At 42.8% G+C, this 26,296-nt stretch overlaps 1 protein-coding gene across 1 annotated transcript in view; it reads left to right on the forward strand.

Moving 5' to 3' along the window:
* Window positions 1–3,355: 3,355 nt before the first annotated feature.
* ccdc120a (coiled-coil domain containing 120a) overlaps window positions 3,356–26,296 on the forward strand; it is a 71,815-nt gene continuing 48,874 nt past the window's right edge. The window contains exons 1-2 of the mRNA XM_047800290.1: window positions 3,356–3,649; window positions 4,102–4,238. The gene's annotated coding sequence lies outside the window, so the exon portion shown is untranslated. The remainder of the gene's footprint in view (window positions 3,650–4,101; window positions 4,239–26,296) is intronic.

The following is a 26,296-nucleotide window of genomic DNA, read 5'->3' on the forward strand; positions in this document are numbered from 1 at the left end:
TGTCTTGTTTTGTACATTTTATTTAAGCACATTAATGTTTATGTTCTCAAACATGTAACTCCATTGGGTGGATGGATGGATGGGTGGATTGATGTGTGGATGGGTGGGTATGTGGGTAGATATGATGAATGGATATGTATTTTATTAATCCCTACTGGGGAAATTGGTTTGCCTGAGCAGCCAAACAGCCATACAATACAAAAGGATAAAAGACAAAGAAATAGAGAAATTCATCTGGATACAGATGGATAGATGTAGATACAAAAAATTACACTGTAAAAATATAGGTTTTCTAAGATATTTTTGGCCCAGGTTAGCTTATATTAGCTAGCTAGCGTTAGCGGTAATGTTACTCATTCATTCTTTTTCTACCGCTTATCCGAACTTCTCGGGTCACAGGGAGCCTGTGCCTATCTCAGGTGTCATCGGGCATCGAGGCAGGATACACCCTGGATGGAGTGTCAACCCATCACAGGGCACACACACTCTCATTCACTCACACACTCACACACTACGGACAATTTTCCAGAGATGCCAATTAACCTACCATGCATGTCTTTGGAAGGGGGAGGAAACCGGAGTACCTGGAGGAAACCCCCGAGGCACGGGAAGAACATGCAAACTCCACACACACAAGACGGAGGCGGGAATCGAACCCCCAACCCTGGAGGTGTGAGGCAAATGTGCTAACCACTAAGCCACCGTGCCCCCGTTAGCAGCAGTAATGATTTAATTCAATTCATTTGTTTAGCATTTAACAATTTTAACAATTACAATTAAGTTTCTAGGAAGAAACCTTGAGAGGAACACAAGAAGGGAATCTCTTCCTCATTTGGTGGCACTGGACAGTAAATAATATAATAGTGAAGTGACATACAGCTAAGTACAGTGACCCATACTCAGAATTCGTTCTCTGCATTTAACCCATCCAAAGTGCACACACACTGCAGTGAACACACACACATCGTGAACACACACCCGGAGCAGTGGGCACCCATTTATGCTCTGGCGCCCGGGGAGCAGTTGGGGGGGATTCGGTGCCTTGCTCAATGGCACCTCAGTCATGGCTGGCCCGAGACTCGAATCCACAACCTTCGGGTTACAAGTCAGACTCTCTATCCATTAGGCCTATCCATTGTATCCATCTCTATCCATATCTCTATCCATTGTAGCTGTGTGGAATTAAGCAACCGAGAGCTCCCGAGGACCTAACAATTCGGCACAATTTCATACTTCACAACAGACCCAACACTAATTCCTTCCCGTTGAAGTCCTCAAATGATCGTCGTTAAAGACCCGACCATAAAGCTGACTGAAGCAACAGTGCTTCAAATTCCACGAGTCACTGGCTGTCTATGCAGATCAATCCCCAGCAGGGTGAACACCAGGGGATGAGACTCCAACCAGGGGTAGGGCAACAGGATAGGAATATGACTTTAAATTCTTGAAATCTTGGCAGATGAGTTCGGGTTAACTTGATGGCTAGCATTGGTAGCATATTTTGTACAGATTGTATACAAATTCTCTCAGAATTCTTGTGAGGTTAGCTTGTTTGTAAACATTCATGAATAGGACTAATAATTCTGTCATAAATCCTGTCAGGTGTGCTAATTTTACCTCGCTACCTAGCTCTAGTATTGAATTTTATAAGCATATGTGAATATGACTTGCAGATCGGCTCATGTTAGCTTACTGGATAGCATTTGTATTTAATTTGATAAACATTCATGAATATGAGTAAAATATCTGTCAGAGTTTCCCTCAGGGGAGCTCAGCATACAGTAGCTTGTTTGCTAGCACTAGTAGGAGAATTTCATTTCAACTTTACACAATCCTTTCACAAATCCTGTCAGTTCAGAGTCAGATAGTACAAATACTTTGGCACTTCGATTCTCTCATTTATAAACTTTGAAGTAGCACACAACTGACCGTAGTCAGCAATTGAGAACATTATCACACTTGTCTAAAAACAGTTTGTTTTAACGTATTTTGGATTTACTGATTGGATGTGATTAATACATCCTCAAATGAGGATGAGGTTTCCTTCTAAGCCTGGTTTCTCTTAAGGTTCCTTCCTCATATCATCTCACGGAGATTCTCCTCACCGGCATCACCTCCTTCTTGCTCGTTAGGGAAAGATGTTAGAGATATATAGTAAAATAATTTTTAACTTTCAATTTTTTATTGTTTCTATACTTCTGTAAAGCTGCTTTGAGACCATGTAAATATCTAAAAGCGCTATACAAATAAATTTAATTGAATGTGTGCGCTATCTGGAGTCATTCTATAAGCTACCTAGTTATGGTTAGTATTAAATATATAACAGCAAATAACTGTATATTAGCTGTGGTTAACAATGAAGACTACAACCATTCATAAATATAACTAATTAAAATGCATGAACATTCAATTCAAATTTATTTGTATAGCGCTTTTTACAATTGACATGGTCTCAAAGCAGCTTTACAGAACATAAACATAGAACAAAAGGTTATTATAAAGAATAATATAAAGATTAATATTAGACATTTAAATGTGTTTGCATTTATCTCCAATGAGCAAGTCTGAGGTGACTCAGGTGACTGTGGGGAGGAAAATCTCCTTTGAATGGTAAAGGAAGGAACCTTGAGAGGAACCGGACACAAAGGGGAACCTCATCCTCATATGGGTGACACCGGAGGGTGTGATTATAAATATACAGTCTGATAAATGTTGTATTGATGAGGAGGTTGTTGTCCTCAAAGACCACATGGAGTCCACATCTCTTTTTTTAGTATAGCAGAGTCCAACTGGAGTTGGAACATCTCTAGATGCCTCAGGATCCTTACATGGTTGGTCGCATCTCAGTGAAGGTCCAAAATCTTCATGGAACATGTACATTTCATAAATGCATGATCATCTAAAAATAGATTTGGAGATGTGAATAGATGTGAAGTCAATAGATGTGAAGTGGGCGGAGCTTAAAGCCTTCGTTTAATTAATAAGTTAAAGACACTACATGTGGTTTATGAGAGGACGCAAACAGAGAAATACACACAGCACACGTGGGTTTTACTCTTCCTACAGTTTAAGACGTGGAATAAATTGCTTTTTTATCACAAACAATTAAAAAAAAATAAAAATAAAAATCAATAAAAATAAGTTAATGGCCTATCAATTAATGACGTCACAGTGTGGCGTTTTCATCAGCAGTTTAGACGCGTGGCTCAGACGCACCTGTGTGTGTGTGTGTGTGTGTGTGTGAGAGAGAGAGAGAGAGAGAGAGAGAGAGAGAGAGAGAGAGAGAGAGAGAGAGAGACGCATCGCTTGGTGCACGTGACCAGGTTGACAGGGAGGGAGGGAGTGTTTGGGAGGCTGTCCTGCTTAAATCCACAGCGCTTACTGTCGTGTAAACACGGGGCGAAAGAGAAAGATGCTGCATGAACGGAGGATGTGAGGTTAACGGAGGCTGCAGAAGAGAGAGTGTGTGTGTGAGTGAGAGAAAGAGAGAGAGAGAGAGAGAGAGAGAGAGAGAGAGAGAGAGAGAGAGAGAGAGAGAGAGAGAGAGCGAGAGAGAGAGCGAGCGAGCCAAGGACCGGAGACCGAACCGACGCGCGAGATGCTGGAGCAACGCGTACGGGTGGAAGCGTCCAGCTCAGTGTCCACTAAGGTACAGCCATGATTAACGATTTATGCGTGGAAACTAACAACAAATAACTCGATTTTACAGAACGGTACAGAACGGCGAAAGGATTACCCAGCACTTGGTGTGCGTGCGTTTTGGAAACACCGGGGCGCGCGCCACATGGTTAGCATGACACGGGTTGCATCTCAAATGGCTCCCAATCGGATACATAGTGCACTACCTAGGGAGTACATGCTATTATTTTACCCCTATATAGTGCACGTAGAGAGGCATTAGGGCACCATTAGGATTCAGCTCTATAGACCTGCTTTATTACGAACACTTAATTAAGATGCGCAGAAACCGTTATTTTGTGTGCAGGACAAAGATTATCCAAAAGCATCCATTTTTCTCTCTTCATGCACGTTTATTTATTTATAAGCCTGAGATGAGATGAAACCATGAATAGATCAGGACTGTTTTCTGTATTCTGACAGGTTTCCCTCAGCACAGCAAGCACAGATCATGTGAAAAACATGTGAAGATGTTTGCGGTCATCATCTCAGGGATCCGGTATTTCATCTCACGATGCGCACAAAGCCGCCTGTAAGACACCGGGACTGCGCACACCCAGGTTTGTTTACACTCTGTCTTCACACTGAAACCTAACCTTTATGGATGCTCAGATGTTCTATTCTGAAGGGTAAACTGCATCTCTTGTACAAATGGGTGGTTCAAGACTCGTTTCTTTCTTAACGACTCTTTTGGGTGAGTCGATCAGGCGAATCGATTCGCAAGCACGTACGCGTTTTTTGTCACCTTCACACAAACAAACTTGATCTTGATCGTCTAAGCCTGTTCGGCATATTGGCTCTGCAACGTGCTGGCTTAATGTTAGACTTCCATTGACAACATTTGGGATGTATTTGTAACATGATGCCACGCCCTACCTGAGTTTAGTCTCTCCAAACCGCATGATTGCGCACTAAATAGTGTCAGAATAGCTCACTATATCACAGATATAGTGTGACTATAGATAACTATAGTTTGGGTTCTGCCTTGACATACTATCAGTAGAGTGATATTCCTTTTGGGACATAGCCAATGTTTGCTATTTCTATTCTAGTTACAGTACAGAGTTATTAATTAACAGCAGCCAATTTAATTATACAGATAAATTAATAATGACAACATGGCAGTAACTGTATATGTATATTTAGAATTGCATAAGCCTGCTTATCTAGATATTATGAATGATTACTAGACTTTTTAATTTTTAACAGTATCTACTTTGCATTTATTACAGGTAAACTGGTGTTATTGGTGTTATAGCTCTTCTGGACATACTATACACTGAGTATGTAGTAAATCAATGCTACTGCAATACACTGATTAAAATTCAAATGAAATGAAGTAAGCTGTAGTGTACAATGATTCTACAAAAAGTTACGATGCACGGTTATTGCGTGTTATTAGGCTGGGGGGCACGGTGGCTTAGTGGTTAGCACGTTCGCCTTACACCTCCAGGGTTGGGGGTTCGATTCCCGCCTACGCCTTGTGTGTGTGGAGTTTGCATGTTCTCCCCGTGCCTCGGGGGTTTCCTCCGGGCACTCCGGTTTCCTCCCCCGGTCCAAAGACATGCATGGTAGGTTGATTGGTATCTCAGGAAAATCGTCCGTAGTGTGTGAGTGAATGAGAGTGTGTGTGTGTGCCCTGTGATGGGTTGGTCCAGGGTGTATCCTGCCTCGATGCCTGATGACGCCTGAGATAGGCACAGGCTCCCCGTGACCCGAGAAGTTCGGATAAGCGGTAGAAAATGAATGGATGAATTTTTTTACGTCTCTTTTTTTTTACAAGTCATCGTTTAGGTTTGTAAGACGGACCTCAGGGGATAAAGTTTTAACAGGATGCCGGTTAGGTGTAAAAGGGAAGTAGATCTTTTTTCCTTACTGTGTTATCCTCTTGCTGCTTCTTTGATACGACTCCTTGCTTTAGTTCAAATCGTCTTAATAAGGAATACTAAATAACAACAAAACACAATGAGCCGTGCTTTCATAGGAAAACGATCAACACTGCGACTTGACACGAAGAATGAACTAGACCATGAACACCATGACCTAGATTGTTTTCTTCCTACAGCATAGAATTAGACCTTTATTCGGCTTTTATTACAGGAAGTTACACGCTAACATTTTCTTGTCATTTTATAATAAGATCTCACTCTTATCTCTTATGTTATAGCAGCTGTAAAAAAAATATATATATTTTTGCAAGAATCCGAGTGCAACGTCTTCTATCGTGGAGTCTTCAATCAATGGTTCAAGCTATTAATCTAGAAATGAGAACTATTTAGAACAAATGCATTAATACGATCACGGAAATACAGCCACGGCTGCCGGAAGCAAATGGATCGAAACTTTCTGACCAATCAGAATTGAGTATTCAGCTACACTGTGGTATAAAGACCTGAAGAGCTGAAGAGTCGTCCAGTGTTATTTTCCAAACTGTACCTTTTGCCAAAACACACAAAATGGTGTGTTAAATGTTTAGTCCATCAGTGTGTTATTGCTGGCAGGGATCTTCAGGGTGCTGGCACTCAGAGAAAATCATTCCTAACTAGTTGAAGGCCACACCTAGTACTTTGCACAGCCCTAAAAGTGTATTCTGCATTGATCTCTGGTGCTAATTGAAAAGGGGTTTAACGTCGAGGCTTTCGGTTTTCAAGGACGTTTGGTCTGTCGTCTCCCACACGTCTGTGTTTACTCCTTCTTTTGTGAGCCTTGAAAAGTTTGCTTTTAGGTGAGTTTTACTTTATGTGCTTGAGACTATGACTGTGTTTTCCCTTCACCCCTCTCTCTCTCTGTCTGTCCGTCTGTCTCTCAGAATGTCTGTCTGTCTGTCTGTCTGTCTGTCTGTCTGTCTGTCTCTGTCTGTCTATCTATCTCTCTCTTTCTGTCTCTGTCTGTCTGTCTTTCTGTCTGTCTATCTGTCTGACTCTCTCTCTCTCTCTCTCTGTTTGTCTGTCTGTCTCTCTCTGTCTCTCCCTCTCTCTCTCTCTGTCTCTCTGTGTGTCTCTCTCTGTATCGCTTTCTCTCTGTCTGTTTGTCCCTCTCTGTCTGTCTATCTATCTTCCTCTTTCTGTCTCTGTCTGTTTGTCCCTCTCTGTCTGTCTATCTATCTTCCTCTTTCTGTCTCTGTCTGTCTTTCTGTCTGACTCTCTCTCTCTCTCTCTCTCTCTCTCTCTCTCTCTCTCTCTCTCTCACTCAGTCTGTCTGTCTATCTATCTCTCTCTTTCTGTCTCTGTCTGTCTGTCTGTCTTTCTGTCTGTCTATCTCTCTCTATCTCTCTCTCTCTCTCACTCAGTCTGTCTGTCTGTCTGTCTGTCTCGTGCTCTCTTTCTCTGTCTGTCTCTCAGTCTGTCTGTCTGTCTTTCAGAATGTCTGTCTGTCTGTCTATCTATCTGTCTGTCTGCCCTCTCTCTCTCTCTCCTCTCTCTCTCTGTGTTTGTCTGCCTCTCTCTCTCTCTATCTCAATCCCTCCTCTATCTTCTATTTAGCTCTCTCCAAGGTGTCTATAACATTGTTTTATAAATGCGCTGATATCATTAGAAGATCCACAGTGCATTAAGCCTTTCTCAGAATCTCGAGGTGTCCTGTTTGCACAGTTTCGAGTGTAATCGTGTAATTACATTGGTATGGAAAGCTAGAAGAGAGAGAGAGAGAGAGAGAGAGAGAGAGAGAGAGAGAGAGAAAGAGAGGGAGAGAGAGAAATTGGTTCCTCTGCAGTTCTTTCAGTAAGAACTGGGTCAGACTACTTCAGAGGTGAAAAGGGCCCCTGACTATAATTCTTCTTAAAGAGGATGTAGCGCACCAACCCAGGTTTGGCTTTTCTTAGCACAGAGATCACATGGCAGAGACTCTCCTATTAGGTGGAGCGTCAGGACCACGATTATAGAGATCTAACGTCTCGCCACGACCCAGCTTTTGTTTTTTTTTTAGATTTGCTTCAGTCACTGTGCTGGATGATGATGATGTATATAAAAATGTGGAAATGTTTCTTTTTCTTCTTAAAAGGCTTCACAGAAAGGTTCACTGGGCAACAAACTGAAAAGTCGAACCAGCTGAAAGTTTTTACTGTCATGCGGAAGATGCGAAGCTTGTAGAACAAACAACACAGTGCATTTACGACATCCGTCCAATCGTTCATACAGCGGTCAGGGTCAGGGTCGGTGTGTGTGTGTGTGTGTGTGTGTGTGTGTGTGTGTGTGTGTGTGTGTGTGTGTTCAAAAATAAGACTGAGGTTGAGGAGCAGTCCATCATGGTGGGGTTCATATTTAATTAAAAGAAGACAAACCACTTTGTGATCTAATTTGTATACAGATATCTATATGGATATTTGGAGCCAAACAGCTACAGATATAGATCTCTATATGAATAAGTAGCTATGAGATGAAATAAGAATAATAACTAGATTTCTAAAGTTCGTCGCAACAAACTTTGATGTGGGCTTTGACGAGGCAAGTATTCGCAAAGGCAGGTGCTTTTTGGAGGCGAGTGGACATAAGGGTCAGTGTTACTTTTGGAGGCAAGTGGACATAACTCTTGTGAAATCTAGTGGAGCGCTAGGGTGCCAAAACATTTGGAGGCAAGTGGAGACGAGCGTGTGACGTCATCCGAAAACCTGTGACGCAGTTCTCCTCCTTGGGCTGAGTGTTTTGATATGTCACAAGTCCATGTTGTAAAAAGTTTTTTGATTTTGCATATTTTGGGGGCGGGGCTGCGGGACAACCGAAAGGCCAGTCGGTACACCGATTTAAACCTTTGTACAGAGTATCACCCTAATGGAGCTGGCCGAGTTTGGTGTAGATCGTTCGAAAACTTGCCGAGTTATAAACCTCCAAAGTTTATAATGGGAGTCTATGGGGGGAAAAAGGCCATTTTGAGACCCGGTACCTGAAGTACCGGTACTCGGATCACTTAGAAAAGTCATAGCAACAAACTTCAGACCAGGGTCTACGACATATCCGAATTTGGTGTATGTGGCTCGAAAGCCCTAGGAGTTACTCTTGATAAATTTTTGTCTAAGCTTAAATAGGAAAACAGAATGTTGGCATCTACGTACAAAGCGACATAATAAAGTTGGCTCAGATCAGCCAGGCACGTTTACTCCGATAATCTGTTCATTACGCTTCATTCTGCTATATTGCAATATAATGTAGCCATGTACCATCTAATACCGTAAAAAAAAAAGGTCACGATATGCAAATGAACCGTTTATTAAATCACACCCACGAATCGCAGATGTACCTGAATACCGTTCAGGCGTATCTTCTCGCTAACGTTCTCTATTAAACCGTCACACGGCCACACAGGTAAACGAAGCATGTTTTGTCGTGTTAAATAAACGCTATGATATTTCACCCTTATCATGCAGGCGGAAAGATCGAACGCGAGCTTGTTAGCGGTGCCGACGACTCCGGGACGAGGACTGCGGTGGGAAATGGGGCCACTTTATTAGACCACTTGGGAATGGACAGAAAGAATAGAAGAGGAGGAGGAGAAGGAGGTGGTGGAGGAGGAGGAGGAAGAGAAGAGCAGAAGGACATGGAGATGGAGAGGAGGGGGGGAAAGGAAAAGGAAGGATGGAGGGATGTGTGCAACGAGGGAGGGGTGTGAGGCAGTGAACACGGGTGTGAAAGAGTGAGTGTGTAGGGTTGGGTATAATTAGGGCAGCCTTTTGCCTCTGATTTCTAATTAGACATTCAGAGCAGCTCATCCTCTGCCGCTGGAGGCTCAGTGAATATTTTACACCGAGTCTAAATCAAAGTCCCTTCTATCCTTCGCTCGCACTCTTTCTCTCCTCTGCTGAATGGGGCAGGATGTTCAGCAGGAGAATCTGGGTTGCTATGAGCATAATGTAGTCTGTGCTCGGTTCTCGGAGAGACTGAAGGTGTGCAGTGTTAAAAACGGGAGGGTTTCTAGCTTTAACGTCGACGTAGAAGAGAACGACTTCTAACCCGTCTCTTCGTCTCGGTGTTTATAATGTAGCTTTGTGCGTTTAGCTTAATAAACGTTTAAGAATTTCGCAACAGCAAGCAACGTTTTACTTCATGTCGTTTTAATACGCGAGTGGAATACGGTTTAACGATCCTGGTACCGCGTACCGGGCCGAGCGAACTCAGATACTTTACTCACATCTCTTTCTTTTGCTCTCTCTATATAAAAGTATGTAGAAACATGATCCAGGAAGTGCATCTTTGCTACCTGATCTGCATTTCCTGTACCCATTACTCATATCATTCTGTATCTCTTGCATTTCTAGACGTTCGATGCTAATCTAAACTGACAAAGAGATTAGCGTTTTGTATCGCCCGCTGCCTAGAAATAATTCATCTGTGATTTTTTTTTTATTAAAATAAGAAAGTAAACATATAAAGAAACGAAGTAAAGGTGGATGAAACGTCGGATGAAACGTTTCTCTTACAGGAAAACGATCGACCTTATCGATGATGTTGTGACCGGGGTCAATTACGATTTCGTATTTTTTCGACTTTCGATTTCACAGCTTGTACTTTTTTTTTTATCTCCTTCTGCAGTAGTAACGTTCAGTATTGTGGCTCGCTTACTGTATAAGCAGCTGTAAACAGTCACTTCCTTTACTAGCTTTTCTTTTTCTCTCTAGTTTGTAGTTAATGCAAAAGAAATCAAATTTTAGACTTTTATAGACTTTCCCATGTTGGAAAGCTTGACATTTTGTCATCAGATACACCTGTGGATGTGGATCTTTTTGTTATGTCTTGCAGGGCTCTCAAGTCTTGTAGACAGGCAAGCGTGACATCTCCAACCCCCATAAAAAACAAACAAACAAACAAATAAATAAAATAATAACAATAATGATAATAATAATAATAAAATAAATAAAAATAAAAAAACAAATAAATAAACAGATAGATAGATAGATAGATAGATAGATAGATAGATAGATAGATAGATAGATAGATAGATAGATAGATAGATAGATAGACAGACAGATAATAGGGGAGTTGTTGTATCGTAAGGATCATTGACCGTAATTTAACCAAATACAAAGTGTTTATTTATTTTCCATTTATTAATTTGTGTGTGCGCACATGTGTGTGTGTGTGTGAGAGAGAGAGACAGAGCGAGAGAGAGAGAGAGAGAGAGAGAGAGAGAGAGAGAGAGAGAGATTATGACTGGTGTTTATTGTAAGTGTTTGTTGCCTTTTTGGACCCCTTTATCATGTGTAATGTTGCCCCCATATAAAACAGTTCTGCTCAAGCCCGGACATTTTCAGGGTCATGATTGAGGACAATGTCCCGTCCAGAGACAAACTGTGTCATGTTGAGCTTTTGTTCAAACCGACCATCAAAAATACCCTCGCTAATAGATATGTTTTTTTTTCATTGGTTGTTGCGTTAAATCTTACCCAGATACAATATTGCTATTTTCTGATTGGCTGTTGTGTAGCCTCTCTTTTTTTGATTGGCTGATAAGTGTCAGGTTCGACTAAGAACTGAGACGCGCTTGATTCCTACCCGGTTCCATAGAGACAGCGGTGCGGACTGATACATCTTGGGTGCTGCGTTATATTAAATATATTATAAATAGACAAAAAGTTTTTCTGCGTGAGAAATAAGATGTGTGGCAGGAGAACGTGAGAAAAGTCCCAAATGAGTGACTGTCACTCTCATTGTGTGACATTGACAGCCCTGTATCTTGTCTTATTCCTTACACTGTGTAGATTTTTACCGTCTTTATATACACATTAGATGTTATATACTTCACGTGCACCTGGTAATAAAGCAGACTTCCGGTATAAAGCTGCAGCAGCATGAGACGATTAGTATACTGTACTTTTTTGGAAAGAGGACAACGTGGATTAATTTTACCCTGGTGTATTAATAACTAAGCCATGCGGCGCTGTCTTCACCCAGAGGTTTGTGCACGACACCGACGATTCTTCCGAGCCGTAGACCGCGTGTCCCACTTTATCCACTTTTAATATTAGCCGTATAGGAAGCGAGCAGCAGCTTAGGCTTTAGTGGTCAAGAGGGAAAGAAAACCTACTGTAAATCCCTCGAAGGTTATGAACACACATTCTTTACATACTTTACAAGAAAGAAAAAAAATTCAATAAACACAAAAAGTTGGGATTCTGACAGGTGGTACAATATGATATGAGGCAGGTTCTGGGAATCGTGCAGTGTGCAGTGATCTTATATTTGTAGGAAATCTCATAAATACAGCGATTCTGACAAGCGGATCTGTCGCTCGTGCTCGGCATCGACAGACGCAGCTTATTACAGACTTGGAAATCATGACCCTGGAAGGTTGAAGGAAATTGTAGGAAAGTGCTAATAAATAATAAATAAATAACGTATTTTCACATCTTTCACCCCAAATTTTGCAAAGAACTTGCTTGTTTCTGCTCTTACCTACTCGCCGCTGTCTCGTCTTTATCTTTAACTTACACGGGATGACATTTTAATCTGTACAGTTTTGAGTACAATGTCTGTCTATCTATCCATCCATCCATCCATCCATCCATCCATTCATCCATCCATCATGTGGCTTAATCTACATATACGAGCTGAGAGACACCCATGATGGACTACCGTCACCCCGATTGACAGTAATTTGCAAAGTTCACCACAGTTCACGGAGACCCACTAAATTCTTCCTGCCGAAGTCTTTATATGACCGTCGATGAAGACCCGACCATTCGGCTGGCTGATGCAACATCGGTTCAGAGAAGGCGTGACAGTCTCCGGGCAGCACCATCCACAGCAATCCCATGAGTCACTCACTAGCTGTCCATGCGGATCGAGCCCCGGCACAGTGAACGCCGGGCGACGAGACTCTGACCGGAGGTAGGACGTCAGGATCGACGAAGTAGGTCAGGAAGAAGATTCGATTCCATTCCATTCGATTTGTATTGATATTTAAATGTATTCATTTGTATGGATTTCTATGGATGTTATGGCAAAGCAGCTTTACAGGAATATAAAAATTTATATTTATGTCTAATGAGTAAGCCAGGTGCAAAGATGGTGAGGAAGAACTCCCTGAGAAAATATGAGAGAGATAGATTAGATAGATAGATGAGGAATTACGCCGTTTTCGACGTTTTACTCGTATACTTCGTATCAATCCGTGTACTAATGGGGTGCTTCTTTAGGTGAATTCAGTCACACCCTGATGAAGCTCCGCCCCCCTCGGTTTAGCACAGTGCCGTTTTCATTTATTACAAACTATGTTCCACACAAGGGGGCACGGTGGCTTAGTGGTTAGCACGTTCGCGTCACACCTCCAGGGTTGGGGGTTCGATTCCCGCCTCCGCCTTGTGTGTGTGGAGGTTGCATGTTCTCCCCGTGCCTCGGGGGTTTCCTCCGGGTACTCCGGTTTCCTCCCCCGGTCCAAAGACATGCATGGTAGGTTGATTGGCATCTCTGGAAAATTGTCCGTAGTGTGTGTGTGTGTGTGAGTGAATGAGAGTGTGTGTGTGTGCCCTGAGATGGGTTGGCACTCCGTCCAGGGTGTATCCTGCCTCGATGCCCGATGACGCCTGAGATAGGCACAGGCTCCCCGTGACCCGAGAGGTTCGGATAAGCGGTAGAAAGTTGAATGAATGAATAGATAGGTAGATAGATAGATAGATAAGGCATACAATAAAATAAAAAAATAATCTAAAGGTAATACATTTTGAGGAAGGAACCTTGAGAGGAACCAGATTCAAAATGAAATCTCATCCTCTCCTCATCTGGGTGACACCAGACAGTGCGATTATCAGTAATCTCCTTTCTACAGCTGCATATACAGTTCTGCTGTCAAGTGGATTCGTGTAGCCAGATGTTTAGAAGCGTATCAGTATCAGCCTCAGCATCATTTCTGAATTCATGATAGCTTTAAATTTCTTATTCCTTCCTGCCCAAGCCATCGATGTTTAACGACGAAGACCCGAGCGCAGACGGACCTCGGCGGCGGCCGCCCAAAGCCACCGATACTCTCAGAGTGCTTCTATCCACAGAGATCCACATGTGTCTCTACAGTAGTCTGTCCACATGGAGCCATCTTCTTACGCATCCAAGGAACATCCGAGGAATCCAGACGACTGTCCGGAAACTTTTTGCGACGCACAACATCACGTATTAAAAAAATAATCTAATAGATGATATCAGAAATCATATAAAATCTGATACCTTTATAAAGTGCTGATGTTTAGTTTATCAGTGAAAAATCTTCACTGAGGTTTATCTCATACCTACAGTATGTCGAATTCTGGACAGATTAAACTAAAGAATTTGTGTTCCCCACACCCCCAAAGTGTCTGACGTGCACCTCTTTTCGGCTCGCTTCCCAAATAAAGCAGTCCCTGTAGTGTAATACGGCGCTTGAAGGGCATGTAAATGGAAGGACAGATTCATGGTAGCTGCATATGATGGGTGGAGCGGCGTGGCGTCTTCAAAGAGTTCTGCTGACTGCGGCAAATTAAAGAGACTGCTTGGACAGGGGCAGGCCGAAGTGTGACCAATGGCGGAGATATGTGTGTGAAAACAAAGCCCAGGGGATTTACAGAAGAGGACCGATTCGCCGTCCGGGGAAGTTTCTGGAAAAATAAGAGCGAGCAGCTCGGCGCTGTTTAAACACACAGCTTGCTGTTTTCATTGTCTCATTGTTGTCGCTCAATGCACTTGGTCATCGTGTACGCGGACGGGAGCTTGACCTCGTCGCTTCGGTTCAAACATCTGGGTCTGTGTCAATCACCCAGACGCCATGGTGATGGCATGACCCCGCCCCCCTGCTTCCAGCACCCCAGGGTGAAAGGTTATTGGCTGTGAGTTCGGAATTGCCAGACTGCGATATGCCACTATTTTTAGTAGGGGATTTTCAGCGTTGTTGCCATGCAGCGGTTGGCTTTCGCCTGTCGAGTGTCTTCTTCTTTTTTTTTTCCCCCTCCCATCCTCTCTCTCTCCCTCTCTCTCTCTTTTACTCCATCCCTCACTCTCTTAGGGCATTTTGCTCTCTCTTACTGTGCTGTTTGACTCTGTGTTGAACTGTGACAGATCTGAGTTTCACTCGAGCAGAAAAATATAGGCCAGTCTGCAAGGCAAATCACATAGCAACACAGAGCACGAGAGGAGGGGGGGGGGGAGAGGGAAAGAGACGAGCGGAGACGAAAAACAAATAGAAATAGAATGGAAAGAGAGATTAAAGCAACACACAACATTGTGAGAGAGAACAGATTGAAGGAAATACATTACTCCAGCATATGGATGGCACACGAGGGTTAATTCACTGGCTGTCAGTAAGGAGTTGTGTACGCAGCGAGGAGAAAGCGCTCGGCGTACGTTACCGGGTGTGTCTGCACTCGGCCGCGTTAAAAAAAGTCCCACGAAAACATCGGTCGCGACGAAATCCTGGCCCGTGCGTGAAGACAGTGGGAAAAGAACTCCGAACAGTTACAGGATAATGAAGGGCTCGGGTGTTGTTTAACGCACAAGAGAGAAACTCGGCAGTCGTTAACCATGAGTTGCTAAATTAAAAAATAACTGCGCTGCCACCGTCTTATTTAATTAACCTGTTCAGCAGTACTCAAATCAAAAGGAATTAGATCTCACAGATCCTAAATATAGCCCGGGCCGCTTTCACCGCTTTCTGATTTTCGGCACTAGTAAAGCAGGTCCCTTTGGATCAGTGCTCTACAGGGATGAGCGGGAGTTTGGATTGCAATAACTTTGAAGAGGAAGTCGAAGAGGAATTTCTGCGATGTTTAACTTGCATACTTCGTATTAGACGTCTTCTCGGGTCTAAAATAAAGTACCCGACCCGAAGTGACCCCAATCAATTTTTACCCAAACCCGACGTGCATATATATATATATTTTTTTAGGAAAGACCCGACCCGAGACCCTAGTCCGACCCGAGACCCTAGTCCGACCCGACGGCAAATTTCTTTTTAACCCGACTGGACCCGAATGTTACTTTAGTGTAACCGCTACAGAGTGGATTCAAGATTGATTGACAGGTCTGTTTCAACTTTTTTTAAAATTAACTTACCACACGCCAGTCACACGATGTCGCAAGCGGTCTTGGCAAACAGAGGAGAGGTTGCAAAAAGACTCGAGTCGATGCACACACACGAGATACAATAGTTCGGGTCTTCTCGGGTCTGTTCGGTAAAAACACATTCATTTTAAATTACCCGAGACCCGACGCCGCTGTTATTATACCCGACCCAGTGTCCGAGTCACATGTGAAACTTTTAGACCTGAACCGGCTCGGGTCTCGGGTCGGACCTCGGGTTTTCGGATCTAAGTGGACCCGTGAAGACCTCTACTTCGTATCAATCCGTGTACTTCCGGAGTGCTTCTTTAGGTGAAATCAGTCACACCCTGTTGAAGCTCCGCCCCCTCCGTTTAGCACAGTTTCGTTTTCGTATATTACAAACTATGTTCCACGCACGTGCGACGGTTTTACGTAAATGTTTTTCTCAAACCATATCCAGGTCTCCGACACATCCAGCGAGACGCGGCGTGATCCGTAATCCTGAGCAGAACCTCACGCTGTTGAGCGCTATAACGTTATAAATCTCCATTTTGGAGAATTAAATTTTTCCCCATACTGCAATCTGACGACTCTTTTGCCGTCTAAGGACCGGAGCGGGTGATTTGCTGTATCTGTTGTGACACGGGATCCATTTTAAAAGCTTGTCACGTTTATCAACCTTTCAGTCGCAGAGCATTTGATTATCGATGTGGAAGAAGGTTAAGATCCAAAAGGCAGGCAGCATCCTGGCATGTAGGATAATCTTCAAGTAGTCATTTAAAATGATTAAATGATTTGAAACTTTAGCTTTCTATCGAACTTTCTATCGAACTTTCTATCGAATTGATCTCATCGCTGTCCGGGAGAAACTTTAGAGCTAATGATGGGATATATTTTTAGCTTGTTCTTACACCGGAGTTATTTTAGTAACTATTTCTAATGGAGATTAATTGGCAGCCGACCAGGTTTCTGAAGAAGCTTCTCCAGCAGAACAGTCGCATAGTCTCTTCCACGGCATCCAGCGTTTTTACTACCACAAAGTGAGATGCGAAGAAGCATGCGACTTGGCCTTGAACTCGCTCTGGCACACACCGTTTTCTCCCAAAGCACCGGTGGATTCGGACGAGGCGGCGTATCTGCGGCGATGTGAACGCCTGTGTTTCTCTTTTGCCTCTTTTCCACCGGAAAGAACCGGGTGCTTGTTCAGAGCTAGCGCTGGTGCTGGTTCAAAGTCGGTTCCACTGGCGAACCTTCTAAGAACCGGTTTGCCTTTCCACCGGCTAGAGAGCCGTCACAGCGCCGAGTGTGACGTCACTGTATACGTGTCACGTGTCCCAGCAACGTTAGCGCAGCAGCGGCAAACACAAACACAACAACAATGGCGGATGTTGCTTTACTATTAATGCTCATGGCATTGCGAACCTACATTGGCATCCAAACGCGGCGAATCCAACGTGTACGTGCAGCTCCGTGTAATCTGTATAAACGGAGGTTGTAATCGATAAAGTACATAACGTTATTTTATCGTTAACACCGAAAAAATTTAGCCTTAGCATGTAGCTACCTACTATCATGTGTGCTGATAATGTATCATATCGTGGTAAAGTAAAAGTGTATTAAACATTAGTATACTTAAGGTACATTATCAGATGCGCTAACAGTAGCCCCGCCCACAGCTCCTGACGCAAGCGGTTCTTAAGTCTAGACCAGCAACGTTTTGGTGCTACTTAAGAACCACTTTTCCTGGTTCGGAGCCGGTGCTTTGGTGGTCGAAACAGAAAGAACTGGTTCTAAATTAGGCTCCGAACCAGCACTCGAACTGCATCGGTGGAAAAGGGGCATTAGTTTATGCAGAGAAAGCAGGTTAACATGTACACATCTGTGTTGCGTCCTCGATCGTGCGACTAACAGATTCGCCGAGATTCGTATTGAGGCGACAGTCTGGCGGATCAGTGACATCGATGGTATCGGTACGCACGCACATCTCGTGTCTGTTATTTTTCATAGAGATCAAAGGACGAAGTTAACGTCATCCCGATCGTCCTCCAACCTTCTTGGGAAATGACTAGAAAGTGCATTAACAGTATATCCTCGGATTCAGGGAATTATGTCAGGTGATTCTGGCACAATAGGAAAGGCTTTGAGGTGTCGATCTAATTTTAAACATCTTTGGGAAAGTGTTCACACTCTGGTGATGAAGCGCTAAGCCGTCACGGCGTAGTGTGTTTTCTCTACCAAAGAGGGTGCTCTTGCTCTTCAAACGTCCACCTGCACTTCAGCTAGAACTGATTTTACCCTGTACTTAGAAGACAGTAAAGATTAGGATAACTCTGTGTGTGTGTGTGTGTGTGTGTGTGTGTGTGTGTGTGTGTGTGTGTGTGTGTGTGTGTGTGTTCAGAAATCCAGAAACCCCAGAGCAAAGACAAACGAGACGACAGCGAAGTTCAGACACGGTGTGACAAGAGACTAAGGTTAAAGATCACAATACATTTATATATACAAAAGAAATTTGTCCACCAGTGTTGGACTTTGGACAGTGAAGTCTCTTCCTCACACAGACGACGGAGCCTGAAACAACAGAATGGACGTAACGAGTGTGTTTGTTCAGGCAACACCAATGATCACAGTCACACACACACCGACGTCCTTAAGATTAATAGTTCAAAACTAGAAGATTCTAGAAAAGACTCAAGGCGCCGTCACTCACTAATTTCTACAAATCTTCAGGGGTCCCAGTGTCCCCGAGTTTCTGTACATTGTCCTTGTGTCCGTGTCGGTTTCCTCTGGGTTCTTCGGTTTCCTTCCTAATAAAAACAAGCTGGTGGGATGATCTTTAATCTCTAGGTGTGAAAGCGTGTGTGAAAGTGTGTGTGTGTGTGTGTGTGTGTGTGTGTGTGTGTGTTCCAGCAGAGGGTGTGTTCCCATTTCACACTCGGTGTTCCTGGGATTAGCTCCATATCTTCTGATCTTGACTGGAGATGAAATCGGTTTTAAAGAATGAATGATATTAAAGAATGAAGAAAACCGTAAACTTTTCTGGAAGGTGGACGAACCTCAGCATACGCACTTAGGCCACGTTCACACCGCAAGTCTTAATGCTCAATTCGGATATTTTGCTCAGATCTGATTTTTTTTGTTTGGCTGTTCACATTGCCTTTTAAAATGTGACCTACTGTATATCAGATACCAGTGTGAACAGTTAGCTGTTTCGAACTGACCCGCATGCGCGAACGAACGATAACGATGACGTCACACGTAGCACGCCGTTGCGCTAAAAAGTTGGCGAGGTTATGGAGGAAGTAATGTATCATCTGGTGCAAGCAAACATATCATGTAATGCTATAATGTGATGTATTCGATGCAAACATTATGAGCTGGTTCACGTAACCACTTTATATAACACTCTTAACACACACATACGTTACCAGTCACGTTTCTGTCACGTGAAAAAAAAAAAAAAAAAAAAAAGGTTTTTGCCGGCGAAAACGTGCGTGTGTTAAGCAAAAAAAAAGTCTTCCTCGGCGCATAATTGTGACGAATGTCGATGTAGATTGACGTAAAAGTCGCATCAAATCCGCCTCGGCTGTTCACACTGCGGCCACATTGGAAAAAAATCATATTTGGGTCTTCAGATTTGATTTTCCACATTTGCACATTTCAATGGTACTGAGCATTTTGCACATTTTTTCTAACCTGTCTGTAAATTGTTCTGTTTATGTTTCTACTATTGTATGTAAATGGTTCTGCAATTTCTGGAGCTCGCTCCCAAGAATTTCACTCACCAAGGCACATGTGCCAGGGTGATGTGACAATAAACGTGACTTGACTTGACTTGACTTGATTCAGGACCACATATGGAAGTGGCCCAGATCTGATTTGAGTGTTCACACTACTCCTGAAGAAGTCTGACCTGGTCACTTGACCCCAAAAAAATCAGATTTGGGCCACTTTTACCTGCAGTGTGAACGGGGCCTTACACACAGCACAAAGAAAGCTCCATACAGCGAACCGTGTGTATACAGTGAGCGAGCGGTGAGTAACAAGACCAAACGAGGCTAGTAACCAGAAACAGGTGGTATCCGTGATGGGAAGGCGTGGTCCGAGAAAGCGTGGAGGAAATCTGCTTTGCAGCTGAGCGAGTGTTGTGGTGCAGCTCATTCTGAAGTGGTAAAGCTTGTGTAAAAGCGACTCTGAAGGGGAAAACACCCCTGGCAGCCATTTGTAGGATCAAGTGGAAATGTTACCAAATAGTTCAGCGAGCTATATTTCAAAGGACGCTTTAAAACTTGCGTTATAAAAAGCCCCAACTGCTGGGCACTTTGTTCCCAAGAGTTTCTGCCTTTTTTTTAAATTTTATTCATTATTAACCTAGAGTCAAAGATAAAACTGGTGGCGGAAATGTAGCTATGAAAGTAGATCGATTTCATAAAGACTTACTCTAGATTTCTTACTGCAAATGAAACCAAAAGTTCATTCATTCATTCATTCATTCATCTTCTACCGCTTATCCGAACTTCTCGGGTCACGGGGAGCCTGTGCCTATCTCAGACGTCATCGGGCATCGAGGCAGGATACACCCTGGACGGAGTGCCAACCCATCACAGGGCACACACACACTCTCATTCACACACACACTCACACACTATGGACAATTTTCCAGAGATGCCAATCAACCTACCATGCATGTCTTTGGACCAGGGGAGGAATCCGGAGTGCCCGGAGGAAACCCCCGAGGCACGGGGAGAACATGCAAACTCCACACACAAGGCGGAGGCGGGAATCGAACCCCCAACCCTGGAGGTCTAAGGCGAACGTGCTAACCACTAAGCCACCGTGTTCCCCCTTATTTGTTCATTTGTATATATATATATATATATTTTTTTGTTCACCTGCTAATTCCTACATCCAGGCGGCTCACGCCCATCAATCCAGACCAGGTTATAATAAAACCTGCTTTTGATTGACAGGTACGACGGACTATCCCTCTCACCCAGACAACACGTCTTTAGCTTTCGCACCACTCTGGAGCCAGAATTCTTTAAGCGCAAGGTCCATCGTTTTGGCTTCGAGTTCTTGCTTTGGCTTCGAGCCGTCTCACTGCGGGACTTTCGCAGACGCTTCTCCGTAGTCATTTAGCTTAAAATCTATTCTTTCATAACCATAAAGCAGGAAGTCGTGTGGTTCGGTTTGGTCCTCGGGGACGCTAACCGGTACACATTTGGTTGTCTTCCATTTCTGCGCACACCTGAGCCAGCACGATTGCCCAGACTTGGCTGTCTCTGAGGACCGAACTGAAAATCTCTGGAGTGGGTTTTATGCTGTTGTGTATTAGCTAATTAGGTGTCCATCAGCCGCTTCTTCACAATACGGTGACGTATTGTTTTTTTTTTTTTTTAACTCGTCAGGCTGGTTCATGCCAGTGATGATGTCTGCATCCTGTTTTCTTTCCTCCGGTAATGACCTCTCGTCTGTCTCTTACTCGAGACGAATGCGGCTGCCCTGCTACGCACTGCATTGCACCACATCGTCCTCACTTGGAGTTCACTTTTCTTTCGGGTTGTCCTGCGATACTTTACCGTCCTTGTTGGTCAGAAGAAACTTCTCCCTGACAAAAGTTTTATTTATTTATTTATTTATCTATCTATCTATCTATCTATCTATCTATCTATCTATCTATCTATCTATCTATCTATCTATCTATCTATCTATCTGGCCAGCTTTCTATTTATTTATTTATTTATTTATTTATTTATTTGTTTGTTTGTTTGTTTGTTTGTTTGTTTATTTATTTATTTATTTATTTTTCTGTTTATTTATTTATGTGTTTGTTTGTTTGTTTATCTATTTAATTAATTATTTGTTTGTTTGTTAGTTTGTTTGTTTATATCTTTGTTATATGTATTACCTTGACTATCTCACTCGGGTTTGGGATCGGTAACATCTCCACTCCGTAACGATATTTTCATAAAACATATCCTTCAGCTTTTTCGGTGAAGTCCACGAAGGTTACTCACCATATTAGAAAGAGTTCTCATCCATGTCAGGAATAAGAAGACAGAAGGTTACATACACTCAACACTTAAAGGCAGACAGACAGCTGTATTGGAGATTTATCAGTATTTTAAAGCTCATTACGCAATACTTGGAGTATGACATGATCACATCATGTGTAATTTGTTTTCTGATTGGACAACATGACTGTTTAGAGTCTTTCTATTTTCCCCCAAAAAAGGAATTTTGTGCAAATGAAAAAAATAATTTATATATAATAATATTTTGTACACTGATACCTCGAGATACGAGCGCATTGACATACGAATTTTTTGAGATACGAGCTGTGATTCGACCAAATTTTCGCCTTGAGATACGAACAAATTTTTGAGAAATTTACGAGCATCCGAAAAGCCGCCGCCGAAACAAAGATCCCCGTCAACCACGTGTGAGATACGAAACATCCGAGCCGACGCCACCGAACAAAGACCCACAACAAAGGTTAAGTTAAGAGAATTTCAGTTAAGTTAATTAAATTTAAGTGAAGTTAATTAAGTTCCACTTAAGTGTAAAGTAGCATTAAGTGTGTACAGTAGCGAGTACGTGAATGAAAGTGAAAGTGTAATTCCTCCTAACTCCTCCGCCTGTTTACTCCGCTCTCAACCTCCATGCGCATCTTCCGTTAGCTTGAGTCGTCTGATCTCCAAGGTAAATAATACACTTAATAGTAAAACCAGTTTATTTTTTTAACATTCTCTTTAATTACTGTATGTTTTTATACAATATTTCCCCGTGCCTCGGGGAAATAAAAAAATATATATATATATAATAATTTCATTCGGATTTTTCCTCCGGGTACTCCGGTTTCCTCCCCCGGTCCAAAGACATGCATGGTAGGTTGATTGGCATCTCTGGAAAATTGTCCGTAGTGTGTGAGTGTGTGAGTGAATGAGAGTGTGTGTGTGCCCTGTGATGGGTTGGCACTCCGTCCAGATGCTATCTCAGGTGCCTTGATGCCCGATGACACCTGAGATAGGCACAGGCTCCCCGTGACCCAAGGTAGTTCGGATAAACGGTAGAAAATGAATGAATGAATGAATGAATGAAAACATTTGGTAACAGAAATTTTATGATGGGATATTACCGAACTCAGCAGTGTCTGGAAAGAGGTATGGAGAAAAATATATACGTTATTTAAAAATAAAACACATGAGAAAAAACATAAATAATGTCTCTTTAAAACACAACCAAGTGTAGTTAAAAATACACAACAGACATTACATCTAGCTAGTTAAGAGTGTTTAACCTTTCTCCGTGTTGAGATATGTGCACGTCTCCTGCACGTACGCACCTGGTTTGACTCCTAAATGCCTCGATATCTATCTGAAGAGCTGAATAATATGTGACGGAGCCAGAAAGCAGACGGTGCAGAACGCCGAGTCCGCGGGACCTCGTCTCCAGAAGCCACGTGCCAGGATGACATACAGAGCCGAACTTCTGGCTCACCTCTTAGGTTGCTTTAAGGTCGGTTTTGTCGTTCTGATCCCAACGTTTTAAATCAGAGCGATGATTTGGCAGAAGGATCCTGCGTCTCTGGGTACGTGCCAGCGTCGGCGCTGTCTGACCGCCTCCTTATCATTGCTCCGTACTGTTAGAAAGAGTAAAGTATTATTCATCTATAGGACACGCTTGCTGTGTCTGATTGTAAGGAGGGTCCTGCCTGTGTGAAGAGATTTATACACGTCTGCAGTGGCCTCCACAGAGTGTGCACGTTTTATATATATATATATTATAGTGGCAGCTCCAAAGAGGAACATTGATCACGAGCACTGAAGAGAAGCAGTAGCTTTGTGTTTAATACGGTGGGCTATTATTTAAGAGGTTATGAGTTCAAATCTCAGGATCACAAGAGCCTTAACCTTAAAATGTATAACTGACATAAATGTTCGTCGCTCTATAATAAATAATAAATCTGTAAGGAAACTCGAACCGAAAGAAATACTGTAGCTTCACACCATCGCAATAAACTGTGTACTTTCCAATAGTTATGTATTCATTCATTCATTCATTCATTCATTCATTCATCTATTTATCTATTTATTTATTTATTTGTTTGTTTGTTTATTTGTTTGTTTGTTTATTTTAACGTACATATCTGCTCACTTTGTACACATTTTGTACACAGTTGCTATAGAATATTTGCTTACAGTAATTTCTGTTTACGGGGGTCACGGTGGCTTAGTGGTTAGCACGTTCGCCTCACACCTCCAGGGTTGGGGGTTCGATTCCCGCTTCCGCCTTGTGTGTGTGGAGTTTGCATGTTCTCCCCGTGCCTCGGCGGGTTTCCTCCGGGTACTCCGGTTTCCTCCCCCGGTCCAAAGACATGCATGGTAGGTTGATTGGCAACTCTGGAAAATTGTCTGTCTGTGGTGTGTGAGTGTGTGTGAATGAGAGTGTGTGTGCCCTGTGATGGGTTGGCACTCCGTCCAGGGTGTATCCTGCCTCGATGCCCGATGACACCTGAGATAGGCACAGGCTCCTCGTGACCCGAGGTAGTTCGGATAAGCGGTAGAAAATGAATGAATGAATGAATTTCTGTTTACATTTATATCTTCATTTATCTAGTCACGCTTACTTTTTTGTATCATCTGTTCACATTGTGCGTGTATGTGTGTGTGTGTGTGTGTGTGTGGGAACGTGCGCACCTTTTCAATGAGAGAGCCTTAACTTCATTGTGCAGCTGCACAATGACAATAAAGTATTCTATTCTGTTCTATTCTATTCGTGTGTGTGAGTCATCCATTTTCATTCTTGTCTTCTTTTTGATTTTTTTTCTCATATCATTTCAATGACACGCTTATAAACCAGTTATACACCCATGACTTTCCCGATGAGGTAACACTAACAGCTCGTTATAGAATTCGGTAACTTTTTTGATGCGAGATATAAAGCTAGCTAGTTGAGAAAGTGTGTGTTATAGCGTACGATAAGTCACATATTAAAAATAAACCGCAGCCTTCGTCCTGGACTGAGAACACGGGCTGGGACGGCTTTGTAATTTAGGACTAATTTTATAACGCGTGAGTTAAAACGACGTGTCTTGTAATAATATGTTAAAAAACACACCCGTATTGTTCACAACGGGGACTTTTAGGCTTGTTGCTGCCTGGTGTTAAATAAACTGTAATTATTTCTAAAAATCAGCAATAATTCACTCAAAATAATTACCACGCATGTGAATCACACTCTCACTCACTCATTTTCTACCGCTTATCCGAACTTCTCGGGTCACGGGGAGCCTGTGCCTATCTCAGGCGTCATCGGGCATCGAGACAGGATACACCCTGGACGGAGTGCCAACCCATCGCAGGGCACACACACACTCTCATTCACACACACACACACACTACGGACAATTTTCCAGAGATGCCAATCAACCTACCATGCATGTCTTTGGATCGGGGGAGGAAACCGGAGTACCCGGAGGAAACCCCCGAGGCACGGGGAGAACATGCAAACTCCACACACACAAGGTGGAGGCGGGAATCAAACCGTGACCCTGGAGGTGTGAGGCGAACGTGCTAACCACTGAAGCCACCGTGCCCCCCGGCAGTAGGGTTAATATTTTATATTTTATTTATATATATATTTTTTATCGCATGCCTTTTGTGGATTCTGCTGGAATTTGTACATTTTCCATTAAGATGAATAAAGCATCTATTTAATCATCTAAGCTTTTATTTATTTATTTATTTTTAATGTTAGTAGTCGGTCGTATAGAGCGATTTTTCTCGGGTTGCGTGGATTTGCACCCGATTCGATTCGTCAGTAAATATTTTTTCTCGGAGCTCGAAGATCTTAAAGTGCACATAATCGTTTTTTTTTTTTTTTTTTTTTTTTTTTTTAATCCAGGTATTTTGATCAGATTTTTTTTCCCCCTGTGTTTGGTTGTGAAGTGCAGAATAACGAAAGACACGTGCTTAACGATCTCCAGATGTCTTCGGGCGATATCTTGAAATCCGATATCTGATTGAAGATATTGTCGCGTGTTTGTTTACGACGGCGGTTACGGAGGCTGATGATGAACAGATAAGCAGGAAAACGGCCCGATTATCGGTGTGCATGTAAACACACTCACCGGGGTGGAGACGTCCGTAGTATAAAAAAAAAACCCTGAACTCTTAACTGTAGCTGTACATATACTATACAACACACTGGAGATTAGTCTAATCACAGCCTGCACAAAAGATGGGGGTTAGTTAATGTATCCCTGGTTGCTTTATTGACTTGCGCTCCTGTGTAAAGTGTGTGTAAAGTTCACCGGTGTAGAAACTCTTCTTGTCCTGAGAGAAGTTAAATAAAGCAGTCTGTCTCGCTCAAGTTTTAGTCTTTAGATGCTGCAGTCCAAAACTTCAGGCTGTAATTACTTTTAAACTTCAAGTCCAGAAAGCGGTCGTTATATCCCGTACTGCTTTGATATAAACTAGATAATTGCTACCGTTAATGTGAAACCCGTTCCTTCAGCCTGCAGCTCTCGGCTCAGCTCTTACGGTGAGACGACGGTGAGAAATGCAGGTCTTGACAAGTCGAAAGTGCAGCCAAGTGTTTGGGTTATTTTTCAGAGGCTATCTCTCAGA

The sequence above is a fragment of the Tachysurus fulvidraco genome, chromosome 14 (assembly GCF_022655615.1).
Source record: "Tachysurus fulvidraco isolate hzauxx_2018 chromosome 14, HZAU_PFXX_2.0, whole genome shotgun sequence".
Classification (NCBI taxonomy): domain Eukaryota; kingdom Metazoa; phylum Chordata; class Actinopteri; order Siluriformes; family Bagridae; genus Tachysurus; species Tachysurus fulvidraco.